Source organism: Stegostoma tigrinum, chromosome 5 (genome assembly GCF_030684315.1).
Source record: "Stegostoma tigrinum isolate sSteTig4 chromosome 5, sSteTig4.hap1, whole genome shotgun sequence".
NCBI lineage: Eukaryota > Metazoa > Chordata > Chondrichthyes > Orectolobiformes > Stegostomatidae > Stegostoma > Stegostoma tigrinum.
In genome coordinates, this window is record NC_081358.1 from 15,310,310 (window position 1) to 15,327,513 (window position 17,204).

Consider the following 17,204-nt stretch of genomic DNA (forward strand, 5'->3'; position numbering starts at 1 on the left):
TATTCCCATTTTCCAACAGTTAGCCCATCAGCTTGTATGCCTTGGTATTGCAAGTGCTCATTTAAATCCTGCTTAAATGTTATAAGGGATAATGGGAACTGCAGATGCTGGAGAATTCCAAGATAGTAAAATGTGAGGCTGGATGAACACAGCAGGCCAAGCAGCATCTCAGGAGCACAAAAGCTGACATTTCGGGCCTAGACCCTTCATCAGAGAGGGGGATGGGGAGAGGGAACTGGAATAAATAGGGAGAGAGGGGGAGGCGGACCGAAGATGGAGAGTAAAGAAGATAGGTGGAGAGGGTGTAGGTGGGGAGGTAGGGAGGGGATAGGTCAGCCCAGGGAAGACGGACAGGTCAAGGAGGCGGGATGAGGTTAGTAGGTAGATCCAAGGAGGTGGGATGAGGTTAGTAGGTAGATCTACCTACTAACCTCATCCCGCCTCCTTGACCTGTCCGTCTTCCCTGGACTGACCTATCCCCTCCCTACCTCCCCACCTATACTCTCTCCACCTATCTTCTTTACTCTCCATCTTCGGTCCGCCTCCCCCTCTCTCCCTATTTATTCCAGTTCCCTCTCCCCATCCCCGTCTCTGATGAAGGGTCTAGGCCCAAAATGTCAGCTTTTGTGCTCCTGAGATGCTGCTTGGCCTGCTGTGTTCATCCAGCCTCACATTTTACTAAATGTTATAAGGGTTTCTGTCTCTACCACCATTACAGGCAGTGAGTTCCAGATTCCCACCAGCATCTGTGTCAAAAAGTTTTTCCTCACATCCATGCTAAACCTTCTGACCCTTAAATCTATTCCTCATGGTCATTGATCCCTGCATCAAGAGGAGAGGTTTCTTCCCATCTACCTATCTATGCCCTTCATAATTTTACACTTGTCACTCGTACCTTCTCAATCTCTTTTGCACTGAGGAAAATAACCCCAGTATGTCCAATATCTCTTCATAATCCACACTGACTGATGTGAAGTTGTGGTGCTAGAGAAAGTTTGATGGTGGTGGGGCAGACATTTACCGGAAGGGTGATTTAAGTTGTTTTATGCACATAAGTTATATATAATGCTAAAGTCATTTAAGACTGAAGATTTTGAACTATTGGCATGTAGGTTTAGTTGGCATCTCTGAAAAGGTTTAATTATAAACCCATTGATTAACTTTTGTAGATAAGTATTTCTGTAGTCATGATAATTTTGTTTAAAACCCTGGTTATGAGAAATAGGTCTTGGGGAGTAATGGGGCTTTGTTTTTATTCAGTGATTTTTTTATGAGCAAACAGAGTAAAACATTATGCATTAGAAGCATCTGGAATTTTTTTTTAGGTGAAGCAGCTAAAACAGTTGCTCCAAAAGAATTGATATAGTTTACAGCTGTTACGAAATAGATTGCCTTAGTGTGAGAAGTTTAGTTTTAAAGTTTGAGACCAAAAGTGTTTAGTTAAAACCGTTAATCAATTATTTCAAGCTCAGAAAGTATGAGCTCAATTGTATTGTGATTCAAGGAAGAGCTGATCAAATTCTGAAGACGAGAAATCAAAGCCCCTATATGTCAAATCCTGTGTATGATAGACACTCTTTCAAGTGTTGAAGTATTATTAAGGACTGCTATTAGGGTTGAAAGGAATGCAATTTATCTCATATTTTGAAATCTTTAAACTTGTTTAATAGTTTTTTTTTCAATTTTATCTTCATTCCTTTTGAATAATAAATTTCTATTTAATTTTAAAACACAAATCTGTAGCATTGCATGCTAGTGTTTTGATGAAAGTTCACCTGGTTAAAACCATGAAGAAAAGATCAATCAAGCCAGACGTCTGTTTGAATTCTGACTTGCCTAGTAACAACATTAGTTTGGATCCGAGCAAAATAAAAACAATGCAGGTATAAGAATTAATTGTGCACAAATGTAGTTTTCTCTGACCCAACTAATTAAAAAAAGTCACAAGCAGAATCATCAAGTTTTACAAAATAAAGGTTGAAATGAGAAAAAAAACAAATGGATTGATGGAAGCTATGTTAAAGCAAAGAAAACAACTTTTGAGCACTTAGCGACATGCTGGTATGCTGAATGTATGAACAGGCAAACATCAGGAAAGCAAAATATTGTAGATATTCAAACTGTATGCAAATTAGTTTTGACTTAAGTATAATTTAATAATTACTGACAACAAAGGAGAAGTAATAGAGAGATTAATGGAATTTCTGGAGGGTTTATGGGATGGTTTTCTTGACCAATATGGAGAGCAGGCCATCTTAGATCGGGTGTGATGTAATGAGAAGGGAATCATTACCAATCTCGCTGTGCAAGTCAACTTGGGGATGAGTGACCATAAAGAGATAGTTTTTTTTAGCAAGATGTAGAGTGAGGTAGTTGATTTGGAGACTAAGATGTTGAATCTTAATAAAGGTAACTATAAAGACATGAGATGTGAGTTGGCTTTAATAGATTAGGGAAAGTTGCTTAAAGAGATAACAGTGGATAGGCAAAGCCAAACATTCAAGGAACACTTGGGGAACTGCAACAACTATTTATTCCTATCTAGCACAGAAGCAAAATATGTAATAGGGCCAATCCATGGCTTAAAAAGGATATCAGAGATAGTATCCGATCTAACAAAGAAGCATGCAGATCGGCCAAGAAAACTAATATGTTTGAGGATTAGGTGTAGTTTAGAATTCAGCAAAGAAGAACCAAGGGTTTGATTAAGAAGGGGAAAACACAGTAGGAATGTAAGCTTGCAGGAAATATAAAGACTGACACTAAGAGATTCTACAGGTACATGAAGAAAAAGAGATTGGTAAAGTCAAATGTAAGTTCCATACAGACAAAAACGGGGGACTGTATAATTGGGGACAAAGAATTGGCTGAGCAATTAAATACATACTTTAGTTCTGTCTTCACAAAATCAGATACCAAAACAGTTGGAGAATGTCAGATTTAGTGAGAGGAAAGAATTGAGGGAGACCAATGTCAGTAGAAAATGGTGCTGGGAAAATTGATGGGATTGAAGGCACATAAATCCCCAGGGCCTGAAAATCTATATCCCAGTGTACTTAATGAAGATGCTGTAGAAATAATGGATGCATTGGTGACCATCTTCCAGTCTGGAACAGCCGCTGCAGATTAGAGGGTAGTTAATGTCACTCCAACATTCAAAAAAAGGAAGTAGGGAGAAAACAGGGAATTATAGACCGGTGAGCCCGCCATCGGTACTGGGGAAAATTCTCAAATCCATTATCTAGGACTTTATGGTGGAGTATTTAGAAACCATTAGCAGGATCAGACAGAGTCAGCATGGACTTACGAAGGCCAAAATTGCTTGACAAATCTGTTGGAATTTTATGAAGAGATAACTGGTAAAGTTGGCCAGGGAACCCAGTCGATGTGGAATATTTGGATTTTCATAAGACATTTGATAAAGTCCCATATCAGAGATTATTGTGCAAGATTAAAGCACATGAAATTAGAAAAAAGAGTATTGAGATGGTTAGAAAACTGGTTGGCAGAGAGCAGGCAAAGAGCAGGAACTAATGGGACCTTTTCACATTGGTAGGCAGTAGCTAGTGGGGTGCCAGAGGGACCAGTGCTGGGATCCCAGCTATTCACAATATGTATTAATGATTTGGATGAGGGAACAAATGTAACATCTGGAAATTTGCAGATGATACCAATCTGGTTGGGAGGGTGAATTGTGATGAAGATGCAGAGATTCTTCAGCATGATCTGGACAGGTTGGGTGAGTGGGCAAATCAATGGCAAATGCAATATAATTGGGATAAATGTGAGGTTATTCACCTCAGACCAAAACAAAAGGCATATTACTACCTGGATGGCTGTAAATTGGGAGAGGGGAGTGTGCAGTGCGACCTGGGTGTCCTTGTGCACCAGTCGCCGAAGATAAGCATGCAGGTGCAGTAGGACGTAAAGAAGGTAAGTGGTATGTTGGCCTTTATTGCAAGAAGCTTCGTGTATTGGTGCAGGGGTGTGTTATTGCAGTTGTACAGGGCCTTAGTGGGGCCACATCTAGAATATTGTGTGCAGTTTTGGTCACCTTTTCTGAGGAAGGATGCTATTGTTCTCGAGGGAGTGCAGTGAAGGTGTACCAGGCTGATTCCGGGGATGCTGGGTCTGAAGTATAAGGAGAGATTTACTTTTTTGGGATTGTTTTCGCTGGAGTTCAGACAAATGAGCGGCAATCTCATAGACACTTGTAAAATTATAGCAGGACAAGACAGGGTAGATGCAGGGAGGATGTTCCCGATGGTGGGTGTGTCCAGAACCAAGGGTCACAAACTGAAGATTGCAGGTAGACCATTTAGGATGGAGATGAGAAGACATGACTTCACCCAATGAGTGGTGAGCCTATGGAATTCATTGCCACAGGAAGTAATTGATGCTAAAACAGAGAGTGTATTCAAGAGGTGACGAGATATAGCACTTCGGGTGAATGAGATCAAACGTTATGGGGAGAAAGCAGGATTAGGCTATTGAGTTGTATGATCATCCATAATTGTGATGAATGGTCAAGCAGGCTCAATGGGCCAAATGGCCTGCAGCTCCTATCTTCTATGTTTCTATGTTTCAGTAAAAGTGACAAAATCCCCGAAACCCGAAACTTGTGTCCTAGGATTCTAAAAGAGGTAGCATCAAAGATAGTAGATGTTTGGCTGTGAGTTTCCAAAATTTCCAACGTTTCAGAATAGTCCCAGTAGATTGGGAGTCAGAAAATGTAACATCTCTATTTATAAAAATGGGGTGAGAGAAAATTGGAAACTATTGGCTAGTTATTCTGTTATCCTTCATGTTGAAAGTTCTGGAATGTATTATGATCCGAATTGCTGAGTACAGCGTTCATCCCCTTCGCTAAAGAGGAATATAGAATCGATTACTTGAAAACGGTGGCTCAAATATTCACTAAATTGAATCTTGGATTGATAAGGTTGCCCCATGATGACAGGATGAATAGAATGGTTCAAAACTGTGTGGCGTTTAGAAGAGTGAGAGGTGATCTCATTGAAACTTATTGTAATCTGAGAGAGCTTGACATTGTAAACCCTGAGGACTGTATTTTTACAGGGAAGGTAAGAATCCGTACCTTAATCAGAATGGTGCTGGAACTCTCATCTCGGTAACCACTTATGCCAAAATCAGCACTCACCATTCCCATCAGGAATAATACAGAGGCAAACAATTATGTATTGCGCGTCTGAGAAAGTTACACATTGCTAAAGTGCCGCTGCCTTCAAACAGATACAATTTTCACCAGGGAAAGTATAAAATATAACATACAGTCTTAAGATGTTTGAGCAAAAGGTCTAAAGCTGCTTGAGTTATTTTGAAAGATGGTGAATCCCAGTAGCAAGGTTGAGATACCTATTTGGTAAAGGTAAGTTGCCAGTGGATATTTAGATGTAGGCATGAGTGCTTGAAAATTCTGGATTATCTGAATGGAACTTAAAGGCATTTAAATCTCCAAACTCTTTAATTGAAAGGAAAAACAGCCGATGAAAATATTTAGTGCTTTAAATTTCATTAGATGTGTGTTAACTCTCCGCTGAAGGTTATCATTATAAGATTAGTGCTGCATGATTGATTTCATAATCTATCATTATTACAGTGGGAGCCTTCTAAGTTCAAAGTTTGATTAGCAGCTCCAAGTAGTTATAACACCTTTAACATGGGGTGATAAACACAATTGTCTGTTTACATAAGAGAGTAAGTATTCAAAGAAAGTATTTATTTTTACGTGGAAATTAGTACTTGAAGAAATTTAAATACACTGAATGGCTTTTTTTTAATGAACAAAAATGTTTTTCAAAGAACAGTTACGTAATGAATAGACAATGATAACTTTATTTCATCTCACCATAGCTTCTGTAATTGTAATAGGTTGTGACCTCAGATCACCAATGAACGTATTGAGCTTTACTTACAACTTCTTAAGTTTTATTTCCAAAATGTTACAGACAACACACTATGAAATATGTAATTCATTGACTGTATGGAAGGCATGTTTGGTTATCCTTAGCTTCGAAGGAGGTCCAATCAGTTTGGTGTCAAGGAAAATTCAAGAACAAACACTTCGAACGCGAGTAATGCACTGCAAATTGAACTGTAATCTTCTGCACAAAAAGAGAAATTGCAGGAAAAGCTCAGCAGCATCACTGGTGAGAAATCAGAGTTAATGTATCCGGTCAAGTGACCCTTACCCTCAGGACGCTGTGAGTTCAGAACAGTCTGTGCGTAACCTCCTATGAATTAACTTAGGCTGTTAACAAAAAGGGAAAAAAGATAGTAGTCAGGACAGTAAGTACATTTGTGCTATTCACTTTAAGGATTCCCAAGCACAGGTTAGCGCAGTAGAAAGATTTAGAGTCATAGTGTAATACAGCACGAGAAATGGGCCCTTCAGTCCAACTCATCCATGCCTAACAGGTTTCCTAAACTGAAGTTGTCCTACTTAGCTGCATTTGATTCATATCCCTCTAAATCTTTCCAATTCATATGCCTGTCCAAATGCCTTTTAAATGTTACTCACCTCTATCAAATCCTTGGACAATTCATTCCGATACCACTACCCTCTGTGTGACCAAATTGCCCCTCAGGCCCCTTTTAAATCTTTCCCTTCTCATTTTATACCTCTGCCCTCAAGTTTTGGACTCCACTACCCTGGGGAAAAGACCTTGGATATTCACCTTATCTGTGCCTGTCATAATTTTATAGACCTACATAAGGTCACCCCTCAACCTCCGAGGCTTCAGGGAAAATTTCCCAGCCTATCCAGCCTCTCCTTACAATACAAACCCTCCAGTCTCGGTACATCTTTGTATATCTTTTCTGCATGCTTTCCAGTTTAATTGTATCTTCCCTAAAGCAGGAATTGTTCTTTGTAGATGGTAGACAGGCCCTGGTAAGTCACTCAATGCGGCATTCCAAGCCTTCAATCTGCCGTTGTAGCCAATGTATTTATACAGCAAGTCCAGATGAGTTTTTGGTCAGTGGTGACCCCCAGGATACTTATCATGGGGCATTTAGTAGTGGTAAAAACTACTGAATTATCAAGGAGCGGTAGTTAGATTGCCACTTGTTGGAGATGGTCATTGCTTGGCATTTGTGTGCGTGAATGTTACTTATAACTTGTCAACCCAAATTAGGATATTGTCCAGATCTTGTTGCATTGGAACGTGAAATGCTTCAGTGACTGAGAAGTCACATATATTGCTGAACATTGTGAAATCAACCACACGATGACCTTACACTGGATGGAAAATCATTGATGAAACAGTTGAAGATGGTCGGGTCGAGAACACTACTCTGAGGAACTCCTGCAGAGATGACCGACCTCCAACAACCAAAACTGTCTTCCTATGTCCCAATGTTTATGTGTATAACTCCAACCAGTGGGGAATTTTCTCCCAGTACCAGTTGGTTCTAGACTGGTGAAGGCTCCTTGATGCCACAGATGCAACCTTGATATCAAAGGCTGTTACTCTCATCTTACATTTAGAATTCAGTTCTCCTGTCCTGTTTGAACCTAGTCTGTAATGAGTAAGGAAGTGAATAGTGCTGGGCATTACTGAGCAGGTTATTTCTGAGCAGGTGCTGCTTGATAGCACTGTTGAGAACACCTTCCATCACTTTACTGATGATTGAGAGCAGACTGATGGGGTTGTAATTGACCAGGATGGGTTTGTCCTGCTTGTTGTATATGGGACACAAGTGGGCAGTTTTACAAATTGTCTGACAGATACCAGTGTTGTAAAGGTACACAACCCAAGTCTGTGTGCGTGAGTAGTCAAAAGTGCAAGCTGAGATGACCATAGCTGAGAAAACATCTCAACTGTTGCTCACTTACCCCCAGCGTCAATGCTATTGGGATCACCCAACACAATATTTGCAACAGCCCATCATCCTCTTTTCATGGAACTCTAGTCCATGTATCCTTTTAACTTTTATCAATTTTCGTTATCTATTCTCATTTCTGATCTGTATGTATGTATGTTACATTAATTTTTCTTTTCATATTTGGTAATTGATAAACTGACTTCTAGCGAGTTTTGAGAAGATTTGTAGCTCAGGTTGAGGTTCTGGATGTGAGTTTACTCGCTGTGCTGGAAGGTTAGTTTTCAGATGTTTCGTCACCATTCTAGGTAACATCATCAGTGAGCCTCCGACGAAGCGCTGGTGTTATGTCCTGCTTTCTATTTGTCTGGTTAGGTTTCCTTGGGTTGGTGATGTCATTTCCTGCGTTGGTGATGCCATTTCCTGTTCTTTTTCTCAGGGGATGGTAGATTGGCTCCAAATCAATGTGTTTGTTGATGGAGTTCCAGTTGGAATGCCATGCTTCTAGGAATTCTCGTGCGTGTCTCTGTTTGGCTTGTCCTAGGATGGATGTGTTGTCCCAATCAAAGTGGTGTCCTTCCTCATCTGTATGTAAGGATAAGAGTGATAGTGGGTCATGTTGTTTTGTGGCTAGTTGATGTTCATGTATTCTGGTGGCTAGCTTTCTGCCTGTTTGTCCAATGTAGTGTTTGTCACAGTTCTTGCAAGGTATTTTGTAGATGACGTTTGTTTTGTTTGTTGTCTGTATAGGGTCTTTTAAGTTCATTAGCTGCTGTTTTAGTGTGTTGGTTTGTGGCCCACAAACCTACCAATACACTAAAACAGCAGCTAATGAACTTAAAAGACCCTATACAGACAACAAACAAAACAAACGTCATCTACAAAATACCTTGCAAGAACTGTGACAAACACTACATTGGACAAACTGGCAGAAAGCTAGCCACCAGGATACATGAACATCAACTAGCCACAAAATGACATGACCCACTATCACTCTTATCCTTACACACAGATGAGGCAGGACACCACTTTGATTGGGACAACACATCCATCCTAGGACAAGCCAAACAGAGACACGCACGAGAATTCCTAGAAGCATGGCATTCCAACTGGAACTCCATCAACAAACACATTGATTTGGAGCCAATCTACCATCCCCTGAGAAAAAGAACAGGAAATGGCATCACCAACGCAGGAAATGACATCACCAACCCAAGGAAACCTAACCAGATAAATAGAAAGCAGGACATAACACCAGCGCTTCGTCGGAGGCTCACTGATGATGTTACCTAGAATGGTGACGAAACGTCTGAAAACTAACCTTCCAGCTCAGCGAGCAAACTCACGTCCAAAACTGACTTCTTTTAAAACTTAAATTCATTTGTTATGGCACCAAAGCATCCCAGAGAAGTGACCCCTTCTAAATTATCTTCGTTGTGACCAACTGAGGATGTGGGTGAATAAAGAGCAGAAGCAAATCATTTTTCTTCACTCAGCGGCTTAATGATTTGGAGGATCTCATCTAAAACCAAACTAAACTGGGGAACCTCATCCAGAGATTTTTGTAACACTCCTGAAGTCTGCACTGCGTGAGTGGGCATGGAAGATGAAAGGGCAAAGGATAGGGAATGTGGGACCATGAGTTTGAGTAAGTTTCCACAGGGCAGTAATAGACCGTGGGATTGGGTAAAAGAGCATGAGCCTGCATGAAGGGCATATGAGACAAGGGAGTAAGTAGAGAGAGCTAAGTTAGTATGAGGGGCCAAAACATGTTAGTTAGGGACATGTGGTGGTGCCAAGGGTCAGAGGAGTCATGTTTGCACATGGTCCATAAGTCAGTCATGATGGAGCATGGAGATTATGTGAGTGCTGCGAGGGAATGCGAATAATGGGGCCTAGAAGGTTGTTTCTTGTTTTATTGTTTTCATTCAAACGGAGATTAAGCCCTAGAGCATGAGGCAGGCCTTTTAAATGTCCAGCTTTGACACCTGACAACATCTCTGGCTGCATTAAAACATTGCTGTATGTGGCAGAACTGTCTCCTGTTAGCACCTGCCAATGTGAACGAAAACCTGGCCGCTCGGGGCACTTTTTCATGATTTGGGCTTGAGGATCTGGGATCTTTTCTGAATCTATGAACCCAAGTTGGAGTCAAAAATATGAGAGTTTATTCCCCCAAACTGAAGAGTGTCAGATTAATTACAGGTTGATCTGAGCAGGAATTTCCTCTCCTGGAGAGGGTAGTGAATATTTGGATTTCTCTTCCTGGGAGATGTTAAGTTGATGTGCACTTTCAATGCTGAGATAAATCAATTTGTAGTCTCTAAGGAAACCAAATAACATGAGAATCAGGCAAGAAAATGCATTTGAAGTCAAATCCTTGATTTCCTTGAATGGTGAAGCTGGCTGGAGGGTACATCTGGCCTATGACCTGCTCCTGTGTTAGATGTTCTAATACTGGCTATTTATTCCATTAAAGCTTATTGAAGATGGAATTTTACTTGTCTTTTTTTTAGGCACTGTTCTACGAAGACATTGAATGTGTAGTAAAATGACAGCTACAATTTGTATTGCTGGGAAATGAATTCAAGATTTCTCCTTAGATTTTAGAGTATGGATTTGTACTCTGGCTTTGAAGCTTTGTATGCCAAAATCCCACTGATGAGTTGCACTGCTTTAGCCCTTTTTATTTTCTGATAAATATTATTAAAGACAAAAGAAGATGAAAGCAATCAGTTTTTCTCTCCTGCTTTGAAAGCAGGGTGGAAGAATTCCAAAATGTTAAAACCACATTCTAAAGCTTCCTTTCAATGAGAATAAATCTCATCCCAGAGTTTCAATGGTACATATCAGTTTTAGTGAGAATGCAGATTATTTCATTTCAGGTCTTCCAATCATTGGTGTTGCAGTATGTTGCTGATTGCACACAGTATTGAAAGCATTCACTGCAGAAACATGCCTATTCCCAGTAAGAACTTGTAACATGATTAAAATGCAACTTGAATTGATTATACATTGACTGCCCACTTAGCAAATATGCAGGAATGACGGGCTCTGCTGTGAATGCAGTCAAGAACATAGATTTAATAGCCCTGCTGTTCAGAGAATTCCAGAACTGACAGAGATACCCACTTCCCCATCAACATTGTACTTTTGTTGTTGACCATGCAAGCATTTTAAAATGAGACTGAAATTGTTTAAACATTGAATGGATGTACCCCAGAGCAATTCTAATCTGATTTGAAGACTCTACTCACAGTAGAGATAGACCCACATTCCATGCAAAGAGAAACCAGTCAATTATTATGGACCAAACCAAATCGTCTCAAAATATATTAAGAAAATAGCCTAGACTCTGACTTTTTCTCATTTTAAAGGTAAGCGCAAGGCAGTACAATCCTGATTCAATTTGATTGGTCAAATTATTTGACTTTTATCAAAACACACTTTATTTTTACACTACAGTTGAAGTGCAGACAAAATAAAAAGAAAAGAATTGGCTGAAATCTAACTTGATCAAAACCCTTAGCAAAATCATGTATATAGTAACTACTAATTAACTGCTCCAATATAGTAACATGCCATAAACACACCCTTGACAAAAGCAGATTCAGTAAAATAGGTTGTCTCACATGCACCTCTAGCTGCATGAATGGAACCCCAGATTTTAGCTATAACAGAGAGAGGAATAACAGCTTCCACATCCAGCTTCAAGATCCCAGTAACTGCTGGAAGGTAAAGTTCTGGTTCTGTGGGAGCTTGATTCAGACTCCTTCCATTGGACCTACTTTACAAAAAAACAATTTGTTAAATTTAAATTTAAACAATTCTTTAAACAAAAAAACAGCTATTTACTGTAATGGCTTTAAGCAGACCACGCTACACATCTGTCTCAAGCTTTCTTCGTAAGAAAAATACCAGGTCAAAATATATCTCTAAAAGCCATAGTATTGTCAGATAATGCCCAGCCACTTCCAGCTTCGTCTACTTGGAAACTGCAGTTTTCTTTTTAAACAGTACTATCCTTTCACCTTAACTTGCCTACTTTACTGCAAGAGCAGTTTTAATTCATAGAGTGCAAAGCAAGAAAATTTACTTTGGAATTTGCATAACATTAGTTTTCAAATATTCTGTACTGGTGAAGAATGTTAATTCTTGGCAGCAAAATCATTTGTCACTTATGAGAATTTTTTTGCCATTTTAGTTTCAAAATGAAAGGATTTTTTTGTGAGAATATTTTTAATGCTCATATTCTTTATTTTGAACATCATGCAGCAACCTGTCTCAAAGCCAAATCTTTGATGCTATTTTTAGCCATTATTTTATTTCTGTTGTCATGCTTGATGGGGCTCAATGCACAATTCAAACTTTATTTGTCAAATTTTGCTGATAGATCAAGATGCGTAGGTTGTTCTCTTCTCAAGCACCTCCAAAATTCTGAGAGCTACACTCCAAGGAGGCACCATCTAGCTAATCAGCATACTGCCCTATTGGTGGCACTTCCACATGTTTCCTAATAATCTTAGCAGGAAGATTAGAGAAGCTGAATATTAGTAAAATGGAGAAAGACTTCAGAAAGCCACAGACAGAGGAATTTGTGAGTCCTCATCCATGATTCAAGAAAGCATCTAATTTCAGCAGGTAATAGGGAAGGCAAATGGAATGTAGGCTATATTTCAATGGAATACAGTGTAGAAGTTGGAACCTTTTGCCATAACTGTGCAAGACACTAGTCAGACCACAGCTGGAATACTTTGAATGAATTCTTACCTCAATTAACACTGTAGCCTTAACTCCCCCATAATCAAAACAATTGTCACCCCAATTTGAGATGACTCCAAAGTTCTCCTTCTGGGTCTCACGTCCTTCCATGCCCCATCAGGTCTAATCTGTCCAAAATCACATCGTATAAGGTGAATAGTTGGTAAGTTTGCAGACGACACCGAAATTGGTGGTGTAGTGAACAGTGACGAATGTTATCTCAGATTTGCAACAGAACATTGATCAGATGGGCCAATGGGCCGAGGAGTGGCAGGTGGAATTTAATTTAGATAATGTGAAATGTTGCATTTTGGTAAGGCAAATTAGTGCGGGATTTTTATACTTATTGGTAAGGTCGTGGGGAGTGCTGTTGAACAAAGAGGCCTTATGATGGTGGTTAAAATTGAATCAGAGATAATAGGAACTGCAGTTGCTGGAGAATCTGAGATAACAAGGTGTAGAGCTGGATGAACACAGCAAGCCAAGCAGCATCTTAGGAGCAGAAAAGCTGATGTTTCAGGCCTAGACCAGGTTCATAGTTCCTTAATGGTGGAGTCTCTTATAGGCAGGGTAGTGAAGAAGGCATTTGGTACTCTTGCCTTTATTGGTCAGTATATTGAGTATAGGAATTTGGGTACCATGTTTTGACTGTACTGGAAATTGGTTAGGCTACTTTTGGAATACTGCATTCAGTTTCTGGGCTCCCTGCTCTCTGAAAGATGTTATTTAAACTTGAAAGGGGGAGAAAAGATTTACAAGGATGTTGCCAGGGTGGAAGGTTTAAGCTATAGGGAGAGGCTGAATAGGCTGGGGCTACATTCCCTGGAGCATGGGAAGTCGAGGGGTGACCTCATATAGGTTTATAGAATCATGGGGGGCATGGATAGGGTGAATTGCCAAAGTCTTTTTCCCAGGGTAGGGGAGTCCAAAACTGGAGGGCATAGGTTTAAGATGAGAGGGAAAAGATTTAAAAGGAACCTGAGGAGCAACTTTTCCACACAGAAGATGATACATATATGGAATGAGCTGCCAAGGAAGTGAAGTAGATTGGTACAATTACAACATTTAAAAGGCATCTGGGCGGGTATATGAATATGAAGGGTTTAGAGCGATATGGGCCAAATGCTGGCAAATGAGACTAGACTAATTTATGATAGCTGGTCAGAATGGACGAGTTGGATGGAAGGTTCTGTTTCTATGCTGTATAACTTTATGGATGTATGACTCTAATTCTCCTTACTGTGCTCTGGTTCCAATATAATTCCACTCTTCTATCATCTGCTACCACCCCTCAGTCCTCTGAATTAGTCATGTTTTGCATCCCTAAGTCTCACTTCACTCTCACCATCTTGGTTGGAAAGGAAGATGCAGTCTGGGTTGCAGTTTTAGTTGTCGTCAACCATCAGTGCCTGCTTTGGTTCATGTCTCAGATTATTGTTGATTCTCTCAAAACAGTAAACCTCTCCCTCCTTCACAGCTGTGACATCCCATCCCACATATTACCATTCTGTTCATTATGGAAATATTTCTCCAAGGGTTGTAAAGCAGATATTAGTGAAAATTACAGAGAAACCAGCTATATCCATGGTTTTTCCCGTGCTTCCAATGTCAATACAACATGAGGCTGGGAGGGTCTTGAGGAAGTATGCCCTTTATTTGTTGTGTGATTGCCTTTTACATTGTAAGTTTGAATCCATGCCTTCTTGTCCTCCAGTGCATTAACATAGAAATATATTCCTTTTGAGAATTATCTCAATAAGTACAGTTCTAAGCTTTTTTCTGTTCCCAGTCAGAAGAATCTATTTTCTGTTACCTCTCTAAACAGCTGTAATTTTGTCGAATTCTTTATTTGTTCTTTGTTTCCCCTAAATGTCAGTGTGACATTTCCCACCAATTGTGCAGTGCCCAGAACTATACAGAAGTACGCTTGATGTTGGGTAGAGTGATGCTTTCTGTAAGTTGATTGGTACATCCTGTCTTTTTTTTATATCCCTCACACTTTCTGTGCTAAGAGATTGTTTGATTGACTTTCACACTGCCACTGTATTGATTTAGGTACCTTCCTAAATCTCTTAAAACCTCATCACCACCAAATGCCCCATTAATGAAGAGGCCCAAGATACGAGCTTGAGGTTGAGGTTAAGACTGAGACTGAAGAAAAGACTGGGATCCCAGCAGTGGGGAGCGGGGAGCTTGCTCCAGAAGCAGAAAAAGCCATTTGCATCATTGTGCATCACTTTTCACACAAGGCTTAACAAAAATTCTGAAGATTCTCTTTTCCTGCAGTGCCATCTTTGAGGCGGAGTTCATATTGCTTACCAATTGTGATGCCTTTTCCGTTGCTCATGTGTGCTCATTGTGCCAACTACATAAGAATCACATAATTACTGGTAGACTTCCCAAGAATCATCAATTTCTGTTTTGTTACATTCAACACCATTGCCTACTTTTTGGAGCCCTGTGTCTTGAAAAGTAGGTTATTCAGCCTTTTGAGCTTACAATGTCATTCATTGAGATCAAGAATAATATTTTACATCATGCTACATACCTGTATTTGGGAATCCAAAATCTCTCTAGATCTCTATCATTTCTGACTTCCACCATTTGAAAAATACCCTGGTCTATTCCTTTGAGGTGTAAAGTGGATGACGTCACATTTGCCTGCATTGAAATCCATTTGCCACAAGTATGCCAATTCCCCTATCCTCTCAATTTTTTTAAATAATTCCATCTATGCTGCTTATTATATTTCTTCTCTTTGGATAAGAAACGTTTGTCTCATTATCTTGGACAGCGATCAATCCAGAGGGTGGTTGAGGCCTCAACAAATTTTTGTAATGCACCAGTAGCCATATCCAGCTCATTAGAGTATTTGTTTAACACCCATACTTCATGACTACTGCTTTAGAAATAATTTCCTAGCTATAAGAATGACTTACCTTCACTTCTGTGAGGTTCATCTTCATATAACTGTGCCTTAGAAGGGGCTTTATTAGATGCCTTCTGTAAACCCATACAATTAAAAGTCAACAACATTCCCCTCTCCACTACTTCCATCAACACTTCAAAAACAAATCAATCAGATTTGCCAAGCATATTGGACCATGAACAAATCTTTGATAGTTTTCTCTGAAACTTGAAAGCGTTCAAAGTGGTCAGTCAACTTGTCCTTAATTCTTAACCTCTACAATTTCCCAACAACAAAATATTCAGGCAACAGACGATCATTCTCTTGCTTCCCTTTCTCACCTTTGATTAGTAGTGAAGCGATATATGTAATTTTCCATTCTGAATAAATGGTTCCTCTTTGAAGAGAACTTTACAATGTGAAATTATAATTAGGGCGTCTATAATATCATTTCTTCTTATACTTTCAACCTCTTCTATTTTATTTAGAGTCATCATAATGCTGACTACTTACCCATCTTTAGCTTCTTCTGTAGTTGCCCTTCTTTCTTGAGCATCATTGCATTTAACCGTCTCTCCACTACACCCATCACCTGGCCTTAGCCCTCCCTGTTTTATATCTTTCTGATAATCCTATCTTCATCACTCACCTCACCACTTACTCTCTTTCACTCTGCAACAACTGACCATACCATTTCAGTCTCTTTTTATTGAATTTCTTCAATGTTTTCACAGTCATCACTAACCCTCACAGGAACTGGTTTCAAATGTTGTCCTTTCTCACTGCTCTCCACGTCAATCTCAGCATCCACGTCACAGTCTCCCTTCATTGGATCGTGCCCATGTGCAGTTTTTACCTATTTAGTATCACAGAGTCATAGAGTCATACAGCACAGAAATAGACCCTTTGGTCCAACTTGTCTACGCTGACCAAATAGCTAGTCCCATTTGCCAGCATGTGGCCAATATCTAAACCCTTCTTCATCATGTGCCCAGATGCCTGTTAAATATTGAAATTGTAGCGGCCTCCACCACCTGCTTTGGGAGCTGGCACCACTTTCTGTGTGAAAAAGTTACCCCTCAGGTCCCTTTAAAATCTTTCCCAAACACGCTAAACTGGTGCTTCCTAGATTTGGACTCCCCCACCCTGGGAAAATCCACGCCATTCATGATTTTATAAATCTCTATTAAGGTCATCTCTCAGCTTTTGATGCTCCAGGTAAAAAAGCCCCAGCCTATTCAGCCGCTCCTTTATAACTCAAACCGTCCAATCCTGGCAACATCCTTGTTCATTTTTTCTGCTCGCTTTCAAATGTAACCACATCTTTCCTACAGCAGGGAGACGAGAATCGAATACGGTATTCCAGAAGTGGTTTCCCCAATGTCCTTTACAGCTGCAACATGTCATCCCAACTTCTATTGTCATGTACTAACTAATAAAGGCATTTATGCCAAATGCCTTCTTCACCACCCTGCCTACCCACAACTTCAGTTTCAAGGAATTGTGCGTGTGCACCACGAGGTCTGTTTGTTTGGCAGCACACCCCAGGTCTCTACCATTAACTGTTTAAGCCCGCTCCTGATTTGCCTCACCAAAATGCAACATCTCACATATATCAAAATTAAACTCCATCTTCCACTCCTTGGTCCATCGGCCCATCTGATCAAGACCCCATTGTACCCTGAGATAA

At 40.0% G+C, this 17,204-nt stretch overlaps 1 protein-coding gene across 1 annotated transcript in view; it reads left to right on the top strand.

The window, feature by feature from the left end:
* Positions 1 to 17,204, top strand: part of csmd3b (CUB and Sushi multiple domains 3b) — a 1,751,526-nt gene that overhangs the window by 242,807 nt on the left and 1,491,515 nt on the right. The window lies entirely within an intron of this gene.